The sequence below is a fragment of the Ranitomeya variabilis genome, chromosome 1 (genome assembly GCF_051348905.1).
Source record: "Ranitomeya variabilis isolate aRanVar5 chromosome 1, aRanVar5.hap1, whole genome shotgun sequence".
NCBI classification, from domain to species: Eukaryota; Metazoa; Chordata; class Amphibia; order Anura; family Dendrobatidae; genus Ranitomeya; species Ranitomeya variabilis.
Window position 1 is genome coordinate 730,399,362 of NC_135232.1, and position 25,519 is coordinate 730,424,880.

Genomic DNA, 25,519 nt, shown 5'->3' on the forward strand with positions numbered 1-25,519 from the left:
CACCGCTGACCCCGCGTCACGTGATCACGTGACGGGGTCAGCGGTGCGCGTATTTCCGGCCAAATGGCCAGAAGCGCTTTTTAAGTGCCGTTATCAGAGTTTGACAGCGGCATTCAACTAGTTAATAGGTGCAGGCGGATCGCGATTCCGCCTGTGCCTATTGCGGGCACATGTGAGCTGTTCAAAACAGCTGACATGTTCCGGCTTTGATGCGGGCTCACCGCCGGAGCCCACATCAAAGCCGGGTTTTGCCATCGGACTTACTATTCGTCCGATGGCAGAAAGGGGTTAAACAGTGCAAGTTTCCTTTAGCGGTGCAGGGGTTAATCTGCTCAGTTGAGAGCTCCTAGAAGCTTTCCTGCATTAAGGGTCTCAGCTGTTCACTATTAGCCCCTTCCATCTTCTATATAAACTAGACCCTGACAAGCACTCATTGTCTGGAGGTTGTTGGTGGTTATTATTATTGGAGAAAGGCGTCTGGTGGTTTTACCCCATCCTCCAATCCCCAGTGCATTTCTTTGTTAGATGTGTGTTATATTACTTTGTTAGTCTGGTTGGTGTATTATGGTACACTACTACAACTCCCCTCTTCTCTGGGTGGGGGAAAGGGTAGACTGAGGGCAGATGCAGGAGCTAAGGCAAGGTATGTGGCCCTGACATCTTCACCATCAGGAGTAATCTGGGGAACAGGGTGAGCTAGGGCGCCCCTAGCATTAGGGATAGGGGAGTCGTGACATTAGCTCTGACCAAAGCCGTTTTTTGATCCAGCATGGATCCTATCATGGCTCTGACAGGACAACTGCAGCGGCTCAGCCTGGAGGTGGCAGATCTACACACTGGTATTCTGCAGCACCCTAACACATCAGGTTTGGGGACCGTGACTCCCAGGCAACCCTTAGTGGAGCCCAAGATCCCTTTGCCTGACAGGTTCTCTGGGGGCGTGACAAATTTGTGGTTTTCATAGAGGCCTGTAAACTTTACTTCAGGTTACTGTTATGATCTGGTGACCTTGGAGCCGCATGAGAGACTTTCTCAGGAGTAGGTGGTACCTGTACTGACCGCAAACCCTAATCTAACACCGCAACTAGAAGTAGCCGTGGGATGTACCTAACACGTCCTAGACATCTCGACACAGCCGGAGGACTAAATACCCCTATAGATGGAAATGGGAATTCTATCTTGCCTCAGAGCAGAACCCCAAAGGATAGGCAGCCCCCCACAAATATTGAGTGTGAGTATAAGAGGAAAGACACACGCAGGCAGAAAAACAGGATTTAGCAAAAGAGGCACTTCTAGCTAAATAGAAAAGGATAGGACAGAATTCTAAGCGGTCAGTATTAAAATCCTAAAAACATCCACAGCAGATAATACAAATATTCCACATCTAACTAAAGATATAGAAAGTATATCTGCATCTCCTGAGAATCCAGCATGACTGAAAAATCCAAACAAAGTCTAAGCTGGACAAAAACACAATAAATTGCACTGAATTGCAAAGCACACTGCATGTGTGCACAGAGACAAATAACCAGACACTTATCTTAGCTGAATTTGCAGCAGGGCATGAGGAGCCAGAGAGAGATGCAATCCCTCCAAGTACAATGGACAACTGGCACAGACTCATGGATCCTGCACACCTAAATACCTAATAGAGCTGCAATCAGCAGAAACACCTGCCCGGATTACAACCCCAAGACAACTGCACTACCACCAACAACTACCGGAGGGAGCCCAAGAGCAGAATTCACAACAGGTTACGTCCTGGTTCCTCAGGAACCGAGGAGCAATGGGTTGGGATAATAATTTCTCTCCTTCAGGGTGACCCCCAAGCATGGGTATACTCTCTCCCATCTGACTCCCAGTTGCTACAAATGGTGTAGGATTTTTTTCTGGCACTGGGTAATACAGTATATACGACGACCTCAACCGCGTTTCCCTGGCTGAGTCCACACTACATCAGCTTCAGTAGGGAGACCGGCCTGCAAAGGACTATTGCTACGAGTTTCGGAGGTGGTCCGCTGACACTAAGTGGAATGACTCCTCGCTCCATAGCCAGTTCTCTAAACGGCTATCAGTAAGGGTGAAGGATGCTTTAGCCCTGTATGAGACTCCACTTTTTCTTGAGGTGGCCATGTCTCTGGCTATCCGGGTGGATCATTGTCTTCGCCAGAGACATAGGGAGATACCCCAATGTGCAGGAGGTCCAGGGCCAATGAAAACCTGGTCTGAGTTATCTGAGAAATACATGTAATTGAGTGGGGCGACTCATTCTGGAAAGCAGTTTGTTGTTCGGTCCAAAGGAAAGTATGTTCTTACTGTATTAGAAAAGGCCATTTCGTGGACATGTGTCCTTCCCTATCTCACTGTATACAGCTGCCGGACTAAGGAGCCTGGTTGGTGGAGAGGTTAGCAACCCGGGTGTACATAGCTTCTCCGTGGGTAGGACACAATTTTTTCTGCCAGCTGAAATCCATCTGGACAAAAATAAGGTGGACCTGTCTGCTTTTCTTCTCAGTGGAGCAGGGTTTCACTTGATTGACACTAGGTTCATCCAGGTCCAAGGCCTCAAACCACACACACTGTCCAGACCTTTACCCAAGTATGTTCTTACTGTATTAGAAAAGGCCATTTCGTGGACATGTGTCCTTCCCTATCTCACTGTATACAGCTGCCGGACTAAGGAGCCTGGGTGGTGGAGAGGTTAACAACCCGGGTGTACATAGCTCCTCCATGGGTAGGACACAATTTCTTCTGCCAGCTGAAATCCATCTGGACAAAAATAAGGTGGACGTGTCTGCTTTTCTTCTCAGTGGGGCAGGGTTTCACTTGATTGATGCTAGGTTCATCCAGGTCCAAGGCCTCAAACCACACTTACTGTCCAGACCTATACCCATAACGGTCTTTAACTCTGCACCCTTGAGACACGGGTATTTTACTCAAGTCGTCCGAGGGTTACATCTTCAAGTAGGAGCCATGCTGTTACGCTCCCGCCTGCCTCGCCGCGTGTGTCTCATACTTACCACGTTGCGGCATCCCGGCGCGTCCCTGCTTGTTCCCGGTCTTTGGCTCCTCCTCCTTTCTCGGCTCCTGGTTCTTCTCGGGTGCGCGCGCACACTGGGTTCAGCGGCGCACGTGCACATTCTCGCTGATCCTGGACGCTCTCTCTGGTACGCTCTGTGCTCTGGAGGACTTTCACCCGGAAGGTATTTCTCCGTCCTCCTTATTAGGCCGCCTCTTCCTCCTGGCGTTGCCTGATTGTCATTTGTTATTTCATGTGACTCTGGCCCCCTCGTAGTCTGCCTGCTGCGTTCTCTGTCTGTTCCGTTTTTGCTACCCTGTTTAGCTTTGGTTCTTGCTCCGTTTCCTTGTCTGTTCAGTTTAGCTCCCCTGTTTAGCTTCGGTCCCTTGTGTTTACTTCTGCCTTCCTTTTCATCTTAATCCTTTTGTTTTTTCCTTCCAGTTCTTCCTGCCAGTGTTTCCTGTTTAGTTCCTATCAGTCCTGCCGTCCTCGTGTCAACCAGTCTTCATCTCTCACTCCGCCTGTTTGGTTTCCAGTGGCCTCCGTTACCCTCTGGTTTGTGTTCCCTTCATTCTCTCTCATTTGCATTTACCATCTCTCCCTGTGTCTGACATTCCTGTATTCCTTTCTGTTCTCGTCTCCCATCCAACACCACTGGTCTTCCTGGTTCTCCTCCTGGTACTAGCTGTCGCGACGGTAGTCTCCCTTGTGCCTGCCCCGAATGCTCCCTGTATAGGGGGTGCCCACCGGGTCCACTCGCCCTAGGGAGGTTCGCTGTCGTGGCCTAGCGGGTCCACCTCTTCTAGTTCCTCTGACGAGCTGACAGTACAATCAGGCCATGGACCCCGCTGGTACTCCATTTTTCGCTCAGAAGGAGCTTGGGGTTCTTCGTGAGAATCAGACCAGGATCATGGCCTTTCTAAAAGCCATGGAGTCCCGTTTGTCTGCATTACAGCCCCCCGATCCTGGGAGCGCGTCCCAGATGGCTAGCCTCCAACAAGAGCTCGCCCAGCAACGCGACACCAAGGGCCACATCCTAAATTTTATTGCCTCTGTGGATAACCGTCTGCTTTCCTTGCAGTCGGCCGCTTCGGCCTCCTTACCCGCCCCCGCTCCGCATCCACCACCTCGCCTGGCCAAACCTCCACGCTATAGTGGAGATCCTAAGTTATGTTGAGGTTTCTTAAACCAGTGCCAATTACATTTTGAGCTATTGCCACAACAATATCCCACTGATCAGGCCAAGGTGGCTTTTGTCGTGTCTCACTTGGAAGGGGAAGGTCTGGCCTGGGTGAATCCACTTTGGGAGCGAGACGATCCCCTGGTCTCCCAACTCGACAGTTTTTTGGAGACTTTCCGTAAAGTGTTCGATGAACCCCGGCGTTTGGCTTCAACCACTGATTCCCTTTTTAACCTCCACCAAGGTACTCTTTCCGTCGGCCAGTACGCCATTCGTTTTCGTACTTTGTCATCTGAGCTGGGATGGAACAATGAGGCCTTGGTGGGAGCTTTTTGGCGAGGGTTGTCTTCTCGAATCAAGGACGAGCTGGCTGGTCGAGACACACCAACGTCTTTGGAGGATCTCATATCCCTGGCTACTCGCATCGATCTTCGCTTCCAGGAACGGCTTCGTGAATCGGCTAGAGAGAGAAGATCTTCTCGCTTGTCTTCAGTTCCTTCTAGTTCTTCCTCTTCACGTTTGGTCTCTTCACGTCCAGAACCGGCTCCTGAACCCATGCAAGTGGATCGTCTTCGACCAGCAGAGCAACGCCGCAAAGAAAGAATTGCTCAAGGACTCTGCTTCTACTGTGGAAGTGCCTCTCATCTTTTGTGTTCTTGTCCTGTGACGCCGGGAAACGCTTCTGCCTAGGCCAGGTAAGAGAGGCCTCCCTAGGTATCAGTGAAACCTCTCTCCCTTTAACTCTTTCCGTTTTAGTTAATCTTGGTGTTGCTCGTTTTTCTTTGGTGACTTATATTCATCACTTCTCTAATTCTCATCAGAACGACTGGGTGGATTTACTACCGTGGGCCGAATTTGCATACAATAATCATACCAGCGAGTCTACTTCCAAGTCTCCTTTCTTCATTGTCTACGGTCAACATCCTGGTATACCACTTCCGGTTCCTCCTGTCTCAGGTGTCCCAGCGGCCGATCTTTTGTCCGGGGAGTTCTCCAGGATTTGGCAGGAGACAAGGACCGCTCTTGAACTGGCCTGCGCCAGTATGAAGAGACATGCGGACAAGAGGCGCTTGGATTCTCCTCTATTTTAGCCAGGGGATAAGGTGTGGTTATCTTCCAAGTTTGTCCGCTTAAAGATGCCTTCGCACAAGCTGGGTCCCCGCTATATTGGTCCCTTCGAGGTCTTGTCTCGTATCAATAATGTCTCTTATAAGTTGAGACTTCCCGCTTCACTTCGCATTCCCAATTCTTTCCATGTTTCCCTCCTGAAGCCTGTGGTCCTCAATCAATTTCATTCCACTTTCAATCGTTCTTCTCAGCCTAAATTTTGTAATAATGTCTTTGAAGTTAAGGATATTCTTGCTATGAAAAAGGTTAGAGGAAGGATCCTTTTTCTGGTTGATTGGAAGGGTTCTGGTCCCGAAGAGAGATCGTGGGAGCCTCGGGAGAACATCCAGGCCCCTCGAATTCTGTCAAAAAAAATTTTGGGTCTTAGGAGGGAGGGGCATAAGGGGGGGGGGTACTGTTGTGAACTCTGTTTTCGGTCTCCCTCTTGTGGTCACTGGTGGTATGGTGTGACTTTTGCTTTGGGCTCCCCCTGGTGGCTTTGTTTGTTATCCTGCTGGTCTCTGGCTATCAGCTGGTTCGTTATCCTCTGGGAGGTTCCTATATAGCTCTGTTTTACTTCCTCTTGTTGCCGGCTGTCGATGTAATCAGTGCTACTCAGATTCCTTCTGACTACCTTGCTCCCAGTCCATCCAGGACAAGCTAAGTTTTGTTTGCTCATTTTTTGATCAGCAGTGTTTATCATGTTTTCTTGTCCAGCTTGCTAAAATGTGATTCCCTTGCTTGCTGGATGCTCTAGTGGACTGAGTTTCTCCCCACACACCATTAGTTGGTGCGCGGGTTCTTGAAATCTCAGGATGGATATTTTGTAAGGGTTTTTTTATTGATCGCATAGACCCCTGCTCTATTTTCTGCTTTCTAGTACTAGTGGGCCTCTTTTGCTGAATCTGATTTCATCCCTACGTATGTGCCTTCTTCTTACTTCACCGTTAATATTTGTTGGGGGCTTCTATATCTTTGGGGATTAATTCTCTGGAGGCAAGCGAGGTCTTTCTTTCTCTTTAGGGGTAGCTAGTTCCTCAGGCTGGCTCGAGACGTCTAGGAATTTTTTAGGCACGTTCACCGGCTACCTCTAGTTGTTTTGGATAGGTTCAGATTTGCGATCAGTCCAGTTACCATCTCCCTAGAGCTTGTCCTTAGTTTATTCACTTGCTGGTCTATTCGTGATCCTCAGCCACTAAGGATCATAACAGTACAGCCGGACTTTAAAGTGTTAATTGCATGGCAGAAGCAGGAGAAAAGAAGCCTTGAGAAAAAAAAATTTTTGTTGTTGTTGCCGTGTGTCTAGCTGCTGTGGCTAGCTTCTCTCCTCCTCTTAATCTTGGTGTGGCTCTGAGTTCAGCTGCTGACATGGATGTCCAGAGCTTGGCTTCCAGTCTGGATCATCTTGCTGCTAGGGTTCAAAGTATTCAGGATTTTGTTGTTCACAGTCCTATGTCAGAGCCTAGAATACCTATTCCGGAGTTGTTTTCTGGAGATAGATCTAGGTTCCTGAATTTTAGGAACAATTGTAAGTTGTTTCTTTCTTTGAAACCTCGTTCCTCTGGTGATGCCGTTCAGCAAGTTAAGATTATCATTTCCTTTTTGCGTGGTGACCCTCAAGATTGGGCCTTCGCATTGGCGCCAGGGGATCCTGCATTGCTTAGTGTAGACGCGTTTTTTCTAGCCCTTGGATTGCTCTATGAGGAACCTAATCTTGAGAACCAGGCTGAAAAAACGTTATTGGCCCTCTCGCAGGGGCAAGATGAAGCAGAGGTGTACGGCCAGAAATTTCGGAAATGGTCGGTGCTTACTCAGTGGAATGAGTGTGCCCTGGCTGCAAATTTCAGAGAAGGTCTTTCTGAAGCCATTAAGAATGTCATGGTGGGGTTCCCTACGCCTGCAGGTCTGAATGAGTCAATGACTCTGGCCATTCAGATTGATCGGCGTTTGCGGGAGCGCAAACCTGTGCACCATTTGGCGGTGTCTTCTGAACAGACACCTGAATCTATGCAATGTGACAGAATTCTGACCAGAAGTGAACGGCAAAATTATAGACGGCAAAATGGGTTGTGCTTTTACTGTGGTGACTCAGCTCATGTTATCTCAGCATGCTCTAAGCGCAAAAAAAAGGTTGATAAATCTGTCACCATTGGTACTTTACAGCCTAAGTTCATTTTGTCTGTTACCCTGATTTGTTCCCTGTCATCTTACCCGGTTAATGCTTTTGTAGATTCAGGTGCCGCCCTGAGTCTGATGGATTGGTCATTTGCCAGGCGCTGTGGTTTTGATTTGGAGCCTTTAAAATTCCCTATTCCACTAAGGGGAATTGATTCTACTCCATTGGCTACGAATAGACCTCAGTACTGGACACAAGTGACCATGTGCATGACTCCTGTTCATCAGGAGGTGATTCGCTTTCTTGTACTGCATAATTTGCATGATGTTGTCGTGTTGGGTCTGCCATGGTTGCAGACTATAATCCAGTCCTGGATTGGAAAGCTATGTCGGTGTCAAGTTGGGGTTGTCAGGGAATTCATGGTGACGCTCCTGTGGTGTCAATTGCTTCGTCCACTCCTTCTGAAGTCCCTACGTTTTTGTCAGACTACCAGGATGTATTTGAGGAGCCCAAACTCAATTCTCTACCTCCTCATAGGGACTGTGATTGTGCTATAAATTTGATTCCTGGTAGTAAGTTTCCTAAGGGACGACTTTTCAATTTATCTGTGCCGGAGCATGCTGCCATGCGGAGTTATATAAAGGAGTCTTTAGAGAAGGGACATATTCGCCCGTCCTCATCCCCTCTTGGTGCAGGATTCTTTTTTGTGGCTAAAAAGGATGGTTCCCTGAGACCCTGTATTGATTATCGCCTTTTGAATAAAATCACGGTCAAATTTCAGTATCCTTTGCCATTGTTAACTGATTTGTTTGCTCGCATTAGGGGGTCTAGTTGGTTCACCAAGATAGATCTTCGTGGTGCGTATAACCTTGTGTGTATAAAACAGGGTGATGAATCGAAAACTGCATTTAATACGCCTGAAGGCCATTTTGAGTACTTGGTGATGCCTTTTGGACTTTCTAATGCTCCTTCAGTCTTTCAGTCCTTTATGCATGACATCTTCCGTGAATATCTGGATAAGTTTATGATTGTGTATCTGGATGATATTCTGTTTTTTTCGGATGATTGGGAGTCTCATGTTAAGCAGGTCAGGATGGTCTTTCAGGTCCTGCGTGACAATGCTTTATTTGTGAAGGGCTCAAAATGTCTTTTTGGAGTCCAGAAGATTTCTTTTTTGGGTTTCATTTTTTCTCCTTCTACTATTGAGATGGACCCAGTCAAAGTTCAGGCTATTCATGACTGGACGCAGCCTACATCTGTTAAGAGTCTTCAGAAGTTCTTGGGTTTTGCTAATTTTTACCGTCGTTTCATAGCTAATTTTTCTGGCGTTGTTAAGCCTTTGACGGATTTGACCAAGAAGGGTTCTGATGTGACTAATTGGTCTTCTGCGGCTGTGGAGGCCTTTCGGGAGCTGAAGCGTCGGTTTTCTTCGGCTCCGGTCTTATGTCAGCCAGATGTCTCACTTCCCTTCCAGGTGGAGGTTGATGCTTCCGAGATTGGAGCGGGGGCTGTTTTGTCGCAGAGAAGCCCCGATGGCTCTGTGATGAAGCCATGTGCTTTCTTTTCAAGAAAGTTTTCGCCTGCCGAGCGGAATTATGATGTCGGTAATCTGGAGCTGTTGGCTATGAAGTGGGCATTTGAGGAGTGGCGACATTGGCTCGAGGGAGCTAAACATCGTGTGGTGGTCTTGACTGACCACAAGAATTTGATTTATCTCGAGTCGGCCAAGCGGCTGAATCCCAGACAGGCTCGTTGGTCGTTGTTTTTCTCTCGTTTTGATTTCATGGTCTCGTACCTGCCGGGTTCGAAGGATGTGAAGGCTGATGCTCTTTCTAGGAGTTTTGTGCCTGACTCTCCTGGAGATTCAGAGCCGGCTGGCATCCTTAGAGAAGGGGTGATTTTGTCTGCCATCTCCCCAGATTTGCGACGTGTGCTGCAAGAGTTTCAGGCGGATAGACCTGACTGCTGTCCACCGGAGAGACTGTTTGTCCTGGATAGATGGACCAACAGAGTCATCTCCGAGGTTCATTCTTCGGTGTTGGCGGGCCACCCTGGAATATTTGGTACCAGAGACTTGGTGGCCAGGTCTTTTTGGTGGCCTTCCTTGTCACGGGATGTGCGTTCCTTTGTGCAGTCTTGTCGAATTTGTGCTCGGGCGAAGCCTTGCTGTTCTCGTGCCAGTGGTTTGCTGTTACCTTTGCCTGTCCCGAAGAGGCCTTGGACGCACATTTCCATGGATTTTATTTCAGATCTCCCTGTCTCTCAGAGAATGTCTGTCATCTGGGTGGTGTGTGATCGTTTTTCTAAGATGGTCCATTTGGTGCCCTTGCCTAAGTTGCCTTCCTCCTCCGAGTTGGTTCCACTGTTTTTTCAAAATGTGGTTCGTTTGCACGGGATTCCTGAGAACATTGTTTCTGACAGAGGATCCCAGTTTGTGTCTAGATTTTGGCGGACCTTTTGTGCTAAGTTGGGCATTGAATTGTCTTTTTCGTCGGCCTTCCATCCTCAGACGAATGGCCAAACCGAGCGAACTAATCAGACCTTGGATATAAAGTGAATATTTAAATGCACATTTATGTATTGTTAATGTTTTTATTAGGACCTTAAAAAATGTCATGTGACCTGGCAATCGAATCTAATTGGTGATTCTCTCTATATAGAGGAACACAGTTAGAATCAGATATGGCTTTGAGAAAGATCTTCGGATCGAAACGCGTCGCCATTCGCTCCTCATATGTGGGGATGTACACCGGAGGGAGCACAATTATTTGTCTGTATTTTAATGTTGGACTATATTAAACTTTTTTGAATTTTACGGAGCTGGAACTCACATCCTCTTTTTTCCTAAGGTCTTACTTATACTCAGAGACAATAAATTATATGTCAAACCCGAGAAATGTATGTTCTCGCTTAAGGAGATCCCTTTCTAGGATATGTGTTGTCTTCCACCGGTTTTCACATGGATCTGGCGAACATCTGGGTGGTATTGGATTGGGATCATCCTCAGAATTTGAAGGCGTTATAAAGGCTTTTGGGTTTCGCCAACTACTACCGTAGATTCAAAACTTTTTGGTAGTGGCCAGACCTCTGACGGATATGACCAGGAAAGGGGATGGACTTCTCCAAGTGGTCCAGTCCAGCCAGGGAGGCATTCAACACCTTGAAGGAGTATTTTACATCTGCGCTGATTCACTTACAACCTGACGTCACTCAGCCTTTTATCGTAGAAGATGATGTGTCTAAAGTGGGGGTGTAGGCTGTATTGTTGCAAGGTGCATCTCCTGGTAAATGGTGTCCATGTGCATATTCTTCTAAAAAAAACTGTCATCTGCGAAGAGAAATTATGACATTGGTAACAGGGAACTCTTGACAATCAATTGGACCTTTGAAGAGTGTCATCATTTTTTGGAGGGAGCAGTTAATCCGGTAATTGTAATCATGGATCATAAGAATCTCGTATATCTGGAGTCTGTGAAATGTCTAGAGCCTCGACAGGCAAGATGGGCATTGTTCTTCACCAGATTTAAATTTTTTGTTATATATAGGCTGGGGAACAAGAACATTAAGGCGAGTGCCTTATCTCGTTGTTTTCCTTGGTAAACCAGTTCCTATACTACAAAAAAGGGGTGTTTATTGCATCTATATGCTCCAATCTTGAGAAAGAGGTTGTTGAAGCTCAGGGGACGCCGCTGCTGCCTGGCCTGTCTGTTAGGGAAAGTGTTTGTACCTGTAAATCACAGTCTGAGAATTCTTAGTGAACATCATGATTCGGTCTTGGCCAGACATCCCGGTAATAAAGCCACCACTGATCTTCTTATGGCGTTTTTAGTGGTCAGGTGTACATCAGGCTGTCCGACAGTATGTAGCCGGCCGGCATCCTCGTCTGTCTGGGTCTCCCCAATCATTGGTGATTCCCAGTAGACCTTGGACTCATATTTCCATTGATTTTATCACTGATCTACCTGTGTTGGCAGGTATTATTGTAATTTTGGTTAAGGTGGACAGATTTAGTAAAATGTCACATTTTATTGTGCTACCCTCTTTACCAAACGCCAAGACCTTTGAGCAAATTTTCATTAGTGAGATTGTAAAATTACATGGGATCCCTACCAATATTATTTCTCACCAAGAGTCGCAGTTTATTTCCGAATTCTTTAGGGTGTTTTGCACTCGTTTGGAAATCCACCTGTCGTTCCCCTCAGCATTTTGCCCACAGTCTAATCGGCAAACTGAAAGTCTTAACCAGAATCTGTTCAGCCTATTTAATAGGAATTGTTCTTCTGGAATATCTGAAAAACGGTTTTCATCATCTATTACGTCTGTGTGCCAAGGGGTTATTGATAATCTGAGGAAGATGGGGTCCAAATATAAGAGTGTGGCTGATCGGATGTGTTTGGTGCGTCAGGACCTGTGTGTTGGTGACTTGGTATGGTTGTCCTCAAGAAACATTAAGTTGAAGGTTCCCTCTTTGAAACTGGGTCCCAGTTTCATCAGTCCTTATAAGATTGTGGTCGTCATGAATCCTGTAGCATTTAGCATTCCGCCTTGCTTTGCAGCCCAATTTTTGAATCCATAATGTGTTTAATTGATCTCTAGTCAAAAAATATGTTGCGTCCTCTGTACCATCACCGCTACCGTCATCTCTGGTTATTGTGGATGGAAATTTGGAATTTCAAATAGCCAAGATCGTTGATTCTCGCTTAGTTTGTCGGTCACTTCAATATATGGTACACTGGAAGGGATACGGTTGTCAGGAAAATATGAGTTATTTTCCATTGTTCTGGGGACACAATCAGAGCTGGCCTACTACTCCTCCCAACATTGGTTTCTGTGAACCAAATGCCACATACAGCCCCTCTCTCTCTCTCTGTGAATTTCCACCTCCTACCTTCAAGCTAATGGTCAGCTGGAATGCTGAGTTTTATTGCCTGACAGGACTAGCAGAGCTGAATGCGCTTTTCCCTCCAAAAAACCTCTTTGCCTTCTAAGCAAAACACTCAAAGTCAAATTCAATAATACACATTAATCCTAGAAACATGAAAATTAGATTTCCAGGATCTGGGCACTTGGGGTTACACATGTCAGCATTTTGTGGCATTTAGGGCTATCAGAAACCTGGGAAATAAATTTCTGCCCACCAGCAAATCACAAACATACCGTGTGTAGACTCTAAATAACGGTAAAATCGAAAGAGAAAAAATAATGCCAATATCTTTGGCCTGTGAGCTTCCAGGCCACAGACATAAAGAAAAGGAGTTATCAATAACTTTCAAAGATATATGTACCTCCCAGAAAACAGCCCATATGGGAGGTCAACAAAGTGGGAGTTCTTAGTTTTATGGCCGAAGCATAAAACAGGAACGTCCATCTTTGGCATGCATTCAGAGCCAGGAGAGACAGCTGAACACCATGCTGTGGTACTGGTTCATTTCTTTGAGATCTCTCCTCCCCTTTATCAACATGTCATACCTGTGACTGAGATTTAGTAAGTTTTGTATTTTCATCCCGTTTTATATCATAACTGTTTGTACATATTTGTATTTTGTCTCTTTTTGTAATATTGTTTGTATGTTTTGTAAACACTGCCGATTCTTCTGGAGTAAAATTATAAATTTGCTAGCTTCTTGTTCTATGAGCGATCCGCCACATACTCCGCGCAAATTCACGCTACCAAATGGGTGTTTGATCCACCTAAAAGAGGTCAGTGGTGGCAGCATAGTTTTCATATTTACGTCTCTGGCAAAAATTAAGAGACCAGTGCAAAATGTTCAGTTTGTCTGATTTATCTCTTTATAGGTGTATTTTTGAGTAGAATGTAAATTGTTCTTTTAGTCAAACTTCTGACATGTCTCTGAATTTCCAAGCAATAAATTTTGTATTTTTTTGTGACAAAGAAAAATGGTCAAAATAAAAAAACTGTGCTTACAGACCTCAAATAATGCAAAGTAAACAAGTTCATAATCATTTAGAAACAACAATACTAATGTTTTAACTCAGGAAGAGTTTAGAAATCAATATTCTGTGGAATAACCATGACTTTTAATCACAGCTTTCATGCGTCTTGGCATGCTTTCCAGCAATCTTTCATACTGCTTCTGGCACAAAAATGTAAGCAGTTCTTCTTCGTTTGATGGCTTGTGACTATCCATCATCCTTTTGATTACATTCCAGAGGTTTTCAAAGGGGTTCAGGTCTGGAGATTGGGCTGTCCATGACAGGGTTTTGATGTGGTCGTCTCTTGATTTTTGCCAGAGCTGTATGTGGTGTTGGGGACTTGATGGTGACTGGATTGAGGTATATATACAATGGGGAAAAAAGTATTTAGTCAGCCACCAATTGTGCAAGTTCTCCCACTTAAAAAATGAGAGAGGCCTGTAATTGAAATCATAGGTAGACCACAACTATGAACTTCAAAATGAGAAAACAAATCCAGAAAATCACCTTGTCTGATTTTGCAAGATTTATTTAGCAAATTATGGTGGAAAATAAGTATTTGGTCACCTGAAAACAAAGAAGATTTCTGTCTCTCACAGACCTGTAACTTCTTCTTTAAGAGGCTCCTCTGTCCTCCACTCATTACCTGTAGTAATGGCACCTATTTGAACTTGTTATCAGTATAAAAGACACCTGTCCACAACCTCAAACAGTCACACTCCAAACTCCGCTATGGTGAAGACAAAAGAGCTGTTGAAGGACACCAGAAACAAAATTGTAGCCCTGCACCAGGCTGGGAAGTCTGAATCTGCAATAGGGAAGCAGCTTGGTGTGATTAAATCAACTGTGGGAGCAATAATAAGAAAATGGAAGACATACAAGACCACTGATAATCTATCTCAATCTGGGGCTCCACGCAAGATCTCACCTCGTGGGGTCAAAATGATCACATGTATGGTGAGCAAAAATCCCAGAACCACACGGGGGGGGACCTAGTGAATGACATGCATAGAGCTGGGACCACCTTAACAAAGGCTACCATTAGTAACACACTACACCGCCAGGGACTCAGTTCCTGCAATGCCAGACGTGTCCGCCTGCTTAAGCCAATACATGTCCAGACCTGTCTGAAGTTTGCTAGAGAGCATTTGGATTATCCAGAAGAGTATTGGTAGAATGTCATATAGTCTGATGAAACCAAAGTAGAACTGTTTGGTAGAAACAAAACTCGTCGTGTTTGGAGGAGACAGAATTCTTAGTTGCATCCAAAGAACACCATACCTACTGTGAAGCATGGGGGTGGCAACATCATGCTTTGAGGCTGTTTCTCTGCAAAGGGACCAGGACGACTGATCCGTGTACATGAAAGAATGAATGGGGCCATGTATCGTGAGATTTTGAGTGCAAACCTCCTTCCATCAGCAAGGGCATTAAAGATGAAACGTGGATGGGTCTTTCAGTATGATAATTATTATGGTCCGGTGGTAGGACCTCAAAACTGACCTGACACATATGACCAGAATATAGGACAAGTTCTGTGGATGAGGCAGCTATACTGACCGCAATCCTGATCCTATCCACACACAATAAAGGCAGCTGTGGAGCGTTCCTAAAATCCTAGACGCCTCGTTCACAGCCTGAGAAACTGACTACCCCTAGAGAGAAAGCAAAGACCTCACTTGCCTCAGAGAAATAACCCCAAAGTTATAGTCAGCCCCCCACAAATAATAACGGTGAGTTAAGGGGAAAAGACAAACGTAGAAATGAAACAGGTTAAGCAAATGAGGCCCGCTAATACTAGATAGACAGAAAATAGATAGGAGTCTGTGCGGTCAGTACAAAAACTATCAAAAATAAACCACGCAGAGAATGCAAGAACCCCCACACCGACTCACGATGTGAGGGGCGCACTCTGCACCCCAGAACTAACCAGCAAGCAAAAATCACATAAAAGCAAGCTGGACTGAACTCATTATATAGTGAGAAACGTTTTCAAGGAAATAATGAGCAAACAAACTTAGCTTCTCCAGCAGGAGACTGGTCACAAGGAATATTCAGGAGAACTCAGAAACAGGACTGAATACACCGACAGCAGGCAACAAATGAAGGGCCAGGTGAATTAAATAGGCCCAGCATAGCAGGAAATGAATCAGCAGAGCCCAGCCAAGACCAGCCATATCACTAAAGGCCACCAGAGGGAGCCATAGAACAAACTCACACAGTACCGCTCACGACCACAGGAGGGAGCCCGAGAACAGAATTCACAACAGTACCCCCCCTGAGAAGGGGTCACCGAACCCTCACCAGAGCTACCAGGCCGATCAGGACGAGCCGAATGAAAGGCACGAACCAAATCGGCCGCATGGACATCGGAGGCGACAACCCAGGAATTATCCTCCTGACCATAGCCCTTCCATTTAACCAAGTACTGAAGCTTCCTTCTCGAAACACGAGAATCCAAGATCTTCTCCACCACGTACTCCAACTCCCCCTCAACCAAGACCGGAGCAGGAGGATCAACAGAAAGGACCACAGGTGTTGTGATTTTGCTTTTTGCTCCCTCTAGTGGTCATTAGTGATTTGACTCTGGAGCGTCTGTCTTTTCCTATATCCTCACCTGGGCCGTTAGTTCAGGGGCGTTGCTATATAAGCTCCCTGGACCTTCAGTTCTATGCCTGGCATCGTTGAAATCAGAGCTAATCTGTTGTGCTCTTGTCCTCTGATCCTGGTTCCTGTTTTTCAAGCTAAGTCTGCTTCTTTGCTTTTTGCTTTTGTTTTGTTTGGTATTTTTGTCCAGCTTGTTCCTATCTGTATCCTGACCTTTGCTGGAAGCTCTAGGGGGCTGGTGTTCTCCCCCCGGACCGTTAGACGGTTCGGGGATTCTTGAATCTCCAGCGTGGATTTTTATAGGGTTTTTGTTGACCAGATAAGTTATCTTGCTATATTCTGCTATTAGTAAGCTGGCCTCTCTTTGCTGAACCTGGTTCATTTCTGTGTTTGTCATTTCCTCTTACCTCACCGTTATTATTTGTGGGGGGCTTGTATCTTGCTTTGGGGTCCCTTTCTCTGGAGGCAAGAGAGGTCTTTGTTTTCTTCTCCTAGGGGTAGTTAGATTCTCCGGCTGGCGCGAGTCATCTAGCGATCACCGTAGGCATGATCCCCGGCTACTTCTAGTGTTGGCGTTAGGAGTAGCTATTTGGTCAACCCAGTTACCACAGCCCTATGAGCTGGATTTTTGTATCTTGCAGACTTACACGTTCCTCTGAGACCCTGTCCACTGGGGTCATAACAGTATGCCAGGCCAGTATTAAATGTTTAATGCATTGCAGAAGTGGGATTATAAGAAAGAAAATTTTGAGTTTTTTTTTTCCCTCTCTCATTTTTTTTTTTCTTTTCCCCTTTACCTCAGAGTGGCTTAAGCTTGCTGCAGACATGAATGTCCAGACCTTGATTACAAGTGTGGACCAGCTTGCCGCTCGTGTGCAGGGTATACAAGATTATGTTACCAGAAATCCTAGGTCTGAACCCAAGATTCCGATTCCTGAACTGTTTTCAGGAGACCGATTTAAGTTTAGGAATTTCAGGAATAATTGTAAATTATTTTTGTCCCTGAAACCTTGTTCGTCTGGAGACTCTGCTCAACAAGTAAAAATTGTTATTTCATTCTTACGGGGTGACCCTCAGGATTGGGCTTTTTCGTTGGCGCCAGGAGATCCGGCATTGGCTGATATTGATGCGTTTTTTCTGGCGCTCGGTTTACTTTATGAGGAACCCAATCTTGAGATTCAGGCAGAGAAAGCCTTGCTGGCTATGTCTCAGGGCCAGGACGAGGCTGAGGTGTATTGCCAAAAATTTCGGAAATGGTCCGTGCTGACACATTGGAACGAGTGTGCACTGGCCGCTAATTTTAGAAATGGCCTTTCTGAGGCCATTAAGAATGTTATGGTGGGTTTTCCCATTCCCACAGGTCTGAATGATACCATGTCCCTGGCTATTCAAATTGACCGGCGGTTGCGGGATAGAAAAACCGCAAATTCCCTCATGGTGTTGTCTGAACGGACACCTGATTTGATGCAATGTGATAGAATCCTGACTAGAAATGAGAGGAAAATTCATAGACGCCGGAATGGCTTGTGCTACTACTGTGGTGATTCTACACATGTTATCTCAGCATGCTCTAAACGTATATCTAAGGTTGTTAGTCCTGTCACCGTTGGTAATTTGCATCCTAAGTTTATTCTGTCTGTAACTTTGATTTGCTCACTGTCATCTTATCCTGTCATGGCGTTTGTGGATTCAGGTGCTGCCCTGAGTCTTATGGATCTCTCATTTGCTAAGCGCTGTGGTTTTATTCTTGAACCATTAGAAAATCCTATCCCTCTTAGGGGTATTGATGCTACGCCATTGGCAGAAAATAAGCCGCAGTATTGGACACAGGTTACCATGTGCATGACTCCTGAACACCGCGAGGTGATACGTTTTCTCGTTCTACATAAAATGCATGATTTGGTTGTTTTGGGGCTGCCATGGTTACAGACCCATAATCCAGTCCTTGACTGGAAGGCTATGTCAGTGTCTAGTTGGGGCTGTCGTGGTATTCATGAGGATTCCCTGCCTGTGTCTATTGCTTCTTCTACGCCTTCGGAAGTTCCGGAGTACTTGTCTGATTATCAGGATGTCTTTAGCGAGTCCAGGTCCAGTGCATTGCCTCCTCATAGGGAATGTGACTGTGCAATAGATTTGATTCCAGGCAGTAAATTTCCTAAGGGAAGACTGTTTAATCTGTCGATACCTGAACATACCGCTATGCGTTCATATATCAAGGAGTCTCTGGAGAAAGGACACATCCGTCCGTCTTCTTCCCCTCTTGGTGCGGGATTCTTTTTTGTGGCTAAAAAGGACGCATCTTTGAGGCCTTGTATTGACTATCGGCTTTTAAATAAGATCACTGTCAAATTTCAGTATCCTTTGCCGCTGTTGTCTGACTTGTTTGCCCGGATTAAAGGTGCCAAGTGGTTTACCAAGATAGACCTTCGTGGTGCGTACAACCTTGTGCGCATTAAGCAAGGGGATGAATGGAAAACCGCATTCAATACGCCCGAAGGTCATTTTGAGTACTTGGTGATGCCTTTTGGGCTCTCTAATGCCCCTTCAGTTTTTCAGTCCTTTATGCATGACATTTTCCGGAACTATCTGGATAAATTTCTGATCGTTTATCTGGATGATATTCTGGTTTTTTCTGATAATTGGGACTCGCATGTGGAGCAGGTCAGGATGGTCTTTAAAATTTTGCGTGAAAATTCTTTGTTTGTCAAGGGCTCAAAGTGTCTTTTTGATGTACAGAAGGTTCCCTTTTTGGGGTTCATTTTTTCCCCTTCTGCTGTGGAGATGGACCCAGTCAAGGTCCGAGCTATTCTTGATTGGACTCAGCCCTCGTCAGTTAAGAGTCTTCAGAAGTTCTTGGGTTTCGCTAACTTCTACCGTCGTTTTATCGCTAACTTTTCTAGCATTGTGAAACCTTTGACGGATATGACCAAGAAGGGCTCCGATGTGGTTAATTGGGCTCCTGCTGCCGTGGAGGCTTTCCAGGAGTTGAAACGTCGGTTTACTTCGGCGCCTGTTTTGTGCCAGCCTGATGTCTCGCTTCCCTTTCAAGTTGAGGTGGATGCTTCAGAGATTGGAGCAGGGGCCGTTTTGTCGCAGAGAGGCCCTGGTTGCTCTGTTATGAGACCTTGCGCCTTTTTCTCTAGGAAGTTTTCGACTGCGGAGCGAAATTATGATGTGGGCAATCGGGAGTTGTTGGCCATGAAATGGGCATTTGAGGAGTGGCGTCATTGGCTCGAGGGTGCTAAGCATCGTGTGGTGGTCTTGACTGATCACAAAAATCTGATGTATCTCGAGTCTGCTAAACGCCTGAATCCTAGACAGGCCCGCTGGTCATTGTTTTTCTCCCGATTTGACTTTGTTGTCTCGTATTTACCAGGTTCAAAGAATGTGAAGGCTGATGCTCTTTCCAGGAGCTTTGTGCCTGATGCTCCTGGAGTCGCTGAACCTGTTGGTATTCTTAAGGATGGTATTATCTTGTCAGCTATTTCTCCTGATCTGCGACGTGTGTTGCAGAGATTTCAGGCTGATAGGCCTGATTCTTGTCCACCTGACAGACTGTTTGTGCCTGATAAGTGGACCAGCAGAGTCATTTCCGAGGTTCATTCCTCGGTGTTGGCAGGTCACCCAGGAATTTTTGGCACCAGAGATCTGGTGGCCAGATCCTTTTGGTGGCCTTCCTTGTCTAGGGATGTGCGGTCATTTGTACAGTCCTGTGGGACTTGTGCTCGAGCTAAGCCTTGCTGTTCTCGTGCCAGCGGGTTGCTCTTGCCCTTGCCTGTCCCTAAGAGACCTTGGACACATATCTCCATGGATTTCATTTCTGATCTTCCGGTGTCTCAGGGCATGTCTGTTATCTGGGTGATATGTGATCGCTTCTCCAAGATGGTCCATTTGGTTCCTTTGCCTAAACTGCCTTCCTCTTCCGATCTGGTTCCTGTGTTTTTCCAGAACGTGGTTCGTTTGCACGGCATCCCTGAGAATATTGTGTCAGACAGAGGATCCCAGTTCGTTTCCAGATTCTGGCGATCCTTTTGTAGTAGGATGGGCATTGACTTGTCGTTTTCGTCTGCTTTCCATCCTCAGACTAATGGACAGACGGAGCGAACTAATCAGACTTTGGAGGCTTATTTGAGGTGTTTTGTCTCTGCTGATCAGGATGATTGGGTGACCTTCTTGCCGTTAGCTGAGTTTGCCCTTAATAATCGGGCTAGTTCCGCCACCTTGGTTTCGCCGTTTTTCTGCAACTCTGGTTTCCACCCTCGTTTTTCTTCGGGTCATGTGGAACCTTCTGACTGCCCTGGGGTGGATTCTGTGGTGGATAGGTTGCAGCGGATCTGGAATCTTGTGGTGGACAACTTGAAGTTGTCACAGGAGAGGGCTCAGCGCTTTGCCAACCGCCGCCGCGGTGTGGGTCCCCGACTACGTGTTGGGGATTTGGTGTGGCTTTCTTCCCGCTTTGTTCCTATGAAGGTTTCCTCTCCCAAATTTAAACCTCGTTTTATTGGTCCTTACAAGATATTGGAAATTCTTAATCCTGTATCCTTTCGCCTGGATCTACCTGTGTCGTTTGCTATCCACAACGTGTTTCATAGGTCCTTGTTGCGGCGGTACGTTGTGCCTGTGGTTCCTTCTGCTGAGCCTCCTGCTCCGGTGTTGGTTGAGGGCGAGTTGGAGTACGTGGTGGAGAAGATCTTGGATTCTCGTCTCTCCAGGCGGAGGCTTCAGTACCTGGTCAAGTGGAAGGGCTATGGTCAGGAAGATAATTCCTGGGTGGTCGCCTCTGATGTTCATGCGGCCGATTTAGTTCGTGCCTTTCACGCCGCTCATCCTGATCGCCCTGGTGGTCGTGGTGAGGGTTCGGTGACCCCTCACTAAGGGGGGGGGTACTGTTGTGATTTTGCTTTTTGCTCCCTCTAGTGGTCATTAGTGATTTGACTCTGGAGCGTCTGTCTTTTCCTATATCCTCACCTGGGCCGTTAGTTCAGGGGCGTTGCTATATAAGCTCCCTGGACCTTCAGTTCTATGCCTGGCATCGTTGAAATCAGAGCTAATCTGTTGTGCTCTTGTCCTCTGATCCTGGTTCCTGTTTTTCAAGCTAAGTCTGCTTCTTTGCTTTTTGCTTTTGTTTTGTTTGGTATTTTTGTCCAGCTTGTTCCTATCTGTATCCTGACCTTTGCTGGAAGCTCTAGGGGGCTGGTGTTCTCCCCCCGGACCGTTAGACGGTTCGGGGATTCTTGAATCTCCAGCGTGGATTTTTATAGGGTTTTTGTTGACCAGATAAGTTATCTTGCTATATTCTGCTATTAGTAAGCTGGCCTCTCTTTGCTGAACCTGGTTCATTTCTGTGTTTGTCATTTCCTCTTACCTCACCGTTATTATTTGTGGGGGGGCTTGTATCTTGCTTTGGGGTCCCTTTCTCTGGAGGCAAGAGAGGTCTTTGTTTTCTTCTCCTATGGGTAGTTAGATTCTCCGGCTGGCGCGAGTCATCTAGCGATCACCGTAGGCATGATCCCCGGCTACTTCTAGTGTTGGCGTTAAGAGTAGCTATTTGGTCAACCCAGTTACCACAGCCCTATGAGCTGGATTTTTGTATCTTGCAGACTTACACGTTCCTCTGAGACCCTGTCCACTGGGGTCATAACACACAGGCACCACGTATCTCCGCAACAATGACCTATGGAACACATTATGAATGGCAAACGATGTTGGGAGGTCCAAACGAAATGACACAGGGTTGAGGATTTCCAAAATCTTATAAGGACCGATGAAACGAGGCTTGAACTTAGGAGAGGAAACCTTCATCGGAACAAAACGAGAAAACAACCATACCAAATCCCCCACGCGAAGTCGGGGACCCACACAGCGACGGCGGTTAGCAAAGCGCTGAGCCTTCTCCTGTGACAACGTCAAATTGTCCACCACGTGGTTCCAAATCTGCTGCAACCTATCCACCACAGAATCCACCCCAGGACAGTCAGAGGGCTCAACCTGACCCGAGGAAAAACGAGGATGAAAACCAGAATTGCAAAAGAACGGAGAAACCAAAGTAGCAGAACTAGCCCGATTATTGAGGGCGAACTCAGCCAATGGCAAAAAAGTCACCCAATCATCCTGATCAGCAGAAACAAAACATCTCAAATAAGTTTCCAAGGTCTGATTAGTTCGTTCGGTTTGGCCATTCGTCTGAGGATGGAAGGCCGACGAAAAAGACATTTCAATGCCCATCTTAGCACAAAAGGACCGCCAAAATCTGGACACAAACTGGGATCCTCTGTCAGACACAATGTTCTCCGGAATACCATGTAAACGAACCATATTCTGAAAAAACAGTGGCACCAAATCGGAAGAGGAAGGCAGCTTAGGCAAGGGTACCAAATGGACCATTTTAGAAAAACGATCACAAACCACCCAGATGACAGACATCCTCTGAGAGACAGGGAGATCCGAAATAAAATCCATGGAAATATGCGTCCAAGGCCTCTTCGGGACAGGCAAGGGCAAAAGCAATCCACTGGCACGAGAACAGCAAGGCTTGGCCCGAGCACAAATCCCACAGGATTGCACAAAGGAACGCACATCCCACGACAAGGAAGGCCACCAAAAGGACCTCGCCACCAAATCCCTGGTACCAAAAATCCCAGGATGACCTGCCAACACCGAAGAATGAACCTCGGAAATAACTCTATTGGTCCATCTGTCCGGGACAAACAATCTCTCCGGTGGACAACGGTCAGGTCTATTGGCCTGAAACTCCTGCAACACCCGTCGCAGATCAGGAGAGATGGCAGACAAAATCACCCCCTCTTTGAGGACACCAGTAGGTTCAGAAACTTCCGGGGAGTCAGGCACAAAACTCCTAGAAAGGGCATCAGCCTTCACGTTTTTCGAACCCGGAAGATAAGAAACCACGAAATCGAAACGAGAGAAAAACAGCGACCATCGAGCCTGTCTCGGATTCAACCGTTTGGCAGACTCGAGATAAGTCAAATTCTTGTGATCCATCAAGACCACCACACGATGCTTGGCTCCTTCAAGCCAATGTCGCCACTCCTCAAATGCCCACTTCATTGCCAACAACTCACGATTACCAAGATCATAATTCCGCTCGGCAGGCGAAAACTTTCTTGAAAAGAAAGCACATGGTCTCATCACAGAGCCATCAGAACTTCTCTGCGACAAGACAGCCCCTGCTCCAATCTCAGAAGCATCAACCTCGACCTGAAAGGGAAGAGAGACATCGGGCTGGCGCAAGACAGGAGCCGAAGAAAACCGACGTTTCAGCTCCTGAAAGGCCTCCACGGCCGTAGGAGACCAATTCGTCACATCAGAACCCTTCTTGGTCAAATCCGTCAAAGGCTTAACCACGCTAGAAAAATTAGAGATGAAGCGACGGTAAAAATTAGCAAAACCCAAGAACTTCTGAAGACTCTTCACAGATGTAGGTTGAGTCCAGTCATGAATAGCCTGGACCTTGACTGGATCCATCTCAATAGTAGAAGGAGAAAAAATAAAGCCCAAAAAGGAAATCTTCTGGACTCTGAAGAGACATTTAGAGCCCTTCACAAACAAGGCATTGGCACGCAGGACCTGAAATACCATCCTGACCTGCTTCACATGAGACTCCCAATCATCAGAAAAGACCAAAATATCATCTAGGTACACAATCATAAATCTATCCAGATACTTTCGGAAGATGTCGTGCATGAAGGACTGAAACACAGAGGGGGCATTAGAAAGCCCAAAAGGCATCACCAGGTACTCAAAATGGCCTTCGGGCGTATTAAATGCGGTTTTCCATTCATCGCCCTGCTTTATGCGCACAAGATTATACGCTCCACGAAGATCTATCTTGGTAAACCAACTGGCCCCCCTAATCCGGGCAAACAGATCGGACAACAGTGGCAAGGGTTACTGAAATTTGACCGTGATGTTATTTAGAAGGCCATAATCTATACAGGGTCTCAGAGAACCATCCTTCTTGGCCACAAAAAAGAACCCCGCACCCAAAGGGGACGAGGACGGGCGAATGTGCCCCTTCTCCAAGGACTCCTTTATATAACTCCGCATAGCGGCATGTTCAGGTACAGATAAATTAAAAAGTCATCCCTTAGGGAACTTACTACCAGGAATCAGATTTATGGCACAATCACAATCCCTATGAGGAGGTAGGGCACTGGATTTGGGCTCATCAAATACATCCTGGTAGTCCGACAAAAATTCAGGGACTTCAGAAGGAGTAGAAGAAGCAATTGACACCAAAGGGGCATCGCCATGAATTCCCTGGCAACCCCAACTTGACACAGACATTGCTTTCCAATCCAGGACTGGATTATGAGCCTGCAGCCATGGCAGACCCAACACGACAACATCATGCAAATTATGTAGCACAAGAAAGCGAATCACCTCCAGATGTGCAGGAGCCATGCACATGGTCACTTGAGTCCAGTACTGAGGTTTATTCTTGGCCAATGGCGTAGCATCAATTCCCTTTAGTGGAATAGGAAATTGTAAAGGCTCCAAGATAAAACCACAGCGCCTGGCAAATTACAAATCCATCAAATTCAGGGCGGCACCTGAATCCACAAAAGCCATAACTGAGTAGGATGACAGAGAGCAAATCAAAGTAACAGACAAAATGAATTTAGGTTGTACAGTACCAATGGTGACAGACTTGGTGAACCTTTTTGTGCGCTTAGAACACTCTGAGATAACATGAGCAGAATCACCACAGTAAAAGCACAACCCATTCTGACGTCTGTGGTTTTGCCGTTCAACTCTGGTCAGAATCCTGTCGCATTGCATAGGCTCAGGTTTCTGCTCAGAAAATTCCGCCAGATGGTGCACAGGTTTGCGTTCCCGCAAACGCCGATCAATCTGAATGGCCAAAGACATTGACTCATTCAGACCCACAGGCGTGGGGAACCCCACCATAACATCTTTAAGGGCTTCAGACAGACCCTTTCTGAAAATCGCCGCCAGGGCGCACTCATTCCATTGAGTGAGCACAGACCACTTCCTAAACTTCTGACAGTAAACCTCTGCTTCATCTTGACCCTGAGAGAGAGCCAGCAAAACCTTCTCTGCTTGGTCTACCAGATTTGGTTCCTCATAAAGCACTCCAAGCGCCAGAAAAAACGCATCCACATTTAGCAATGCAGGATCTCCTGGCGCCAGAGAGAATGCCCAATCTTGAGGGTCGCCACGTAACAAAGAGATAATAATTTTAACTTGCTGAACAGAATCACCAGAGGAGCGAGGTCTCAGAGAAAGGAATAACTTACAATTATTCTTAAAGTTCAAAAACCTAGATCTGTCTCCGGAGAACAGTTCAGGAATTGGTATTTTAGGCTCTGACATAGGACTGCGGACTACATAATCCTGAATGCCCTGCACCCTTGCAGTGAGATGATCCACACTAGAAGACAGACTCTGAATGTCCATATCTGCAGCTGAATTCAGAACCACCCAGAGATTAAGGGGAGGAGAGAGACTAAACACAGTGCAGAGAAAAAAAAAAAAATGGCTTCAGGATTTCTCTTCTCCCTCTTCTGCTGCA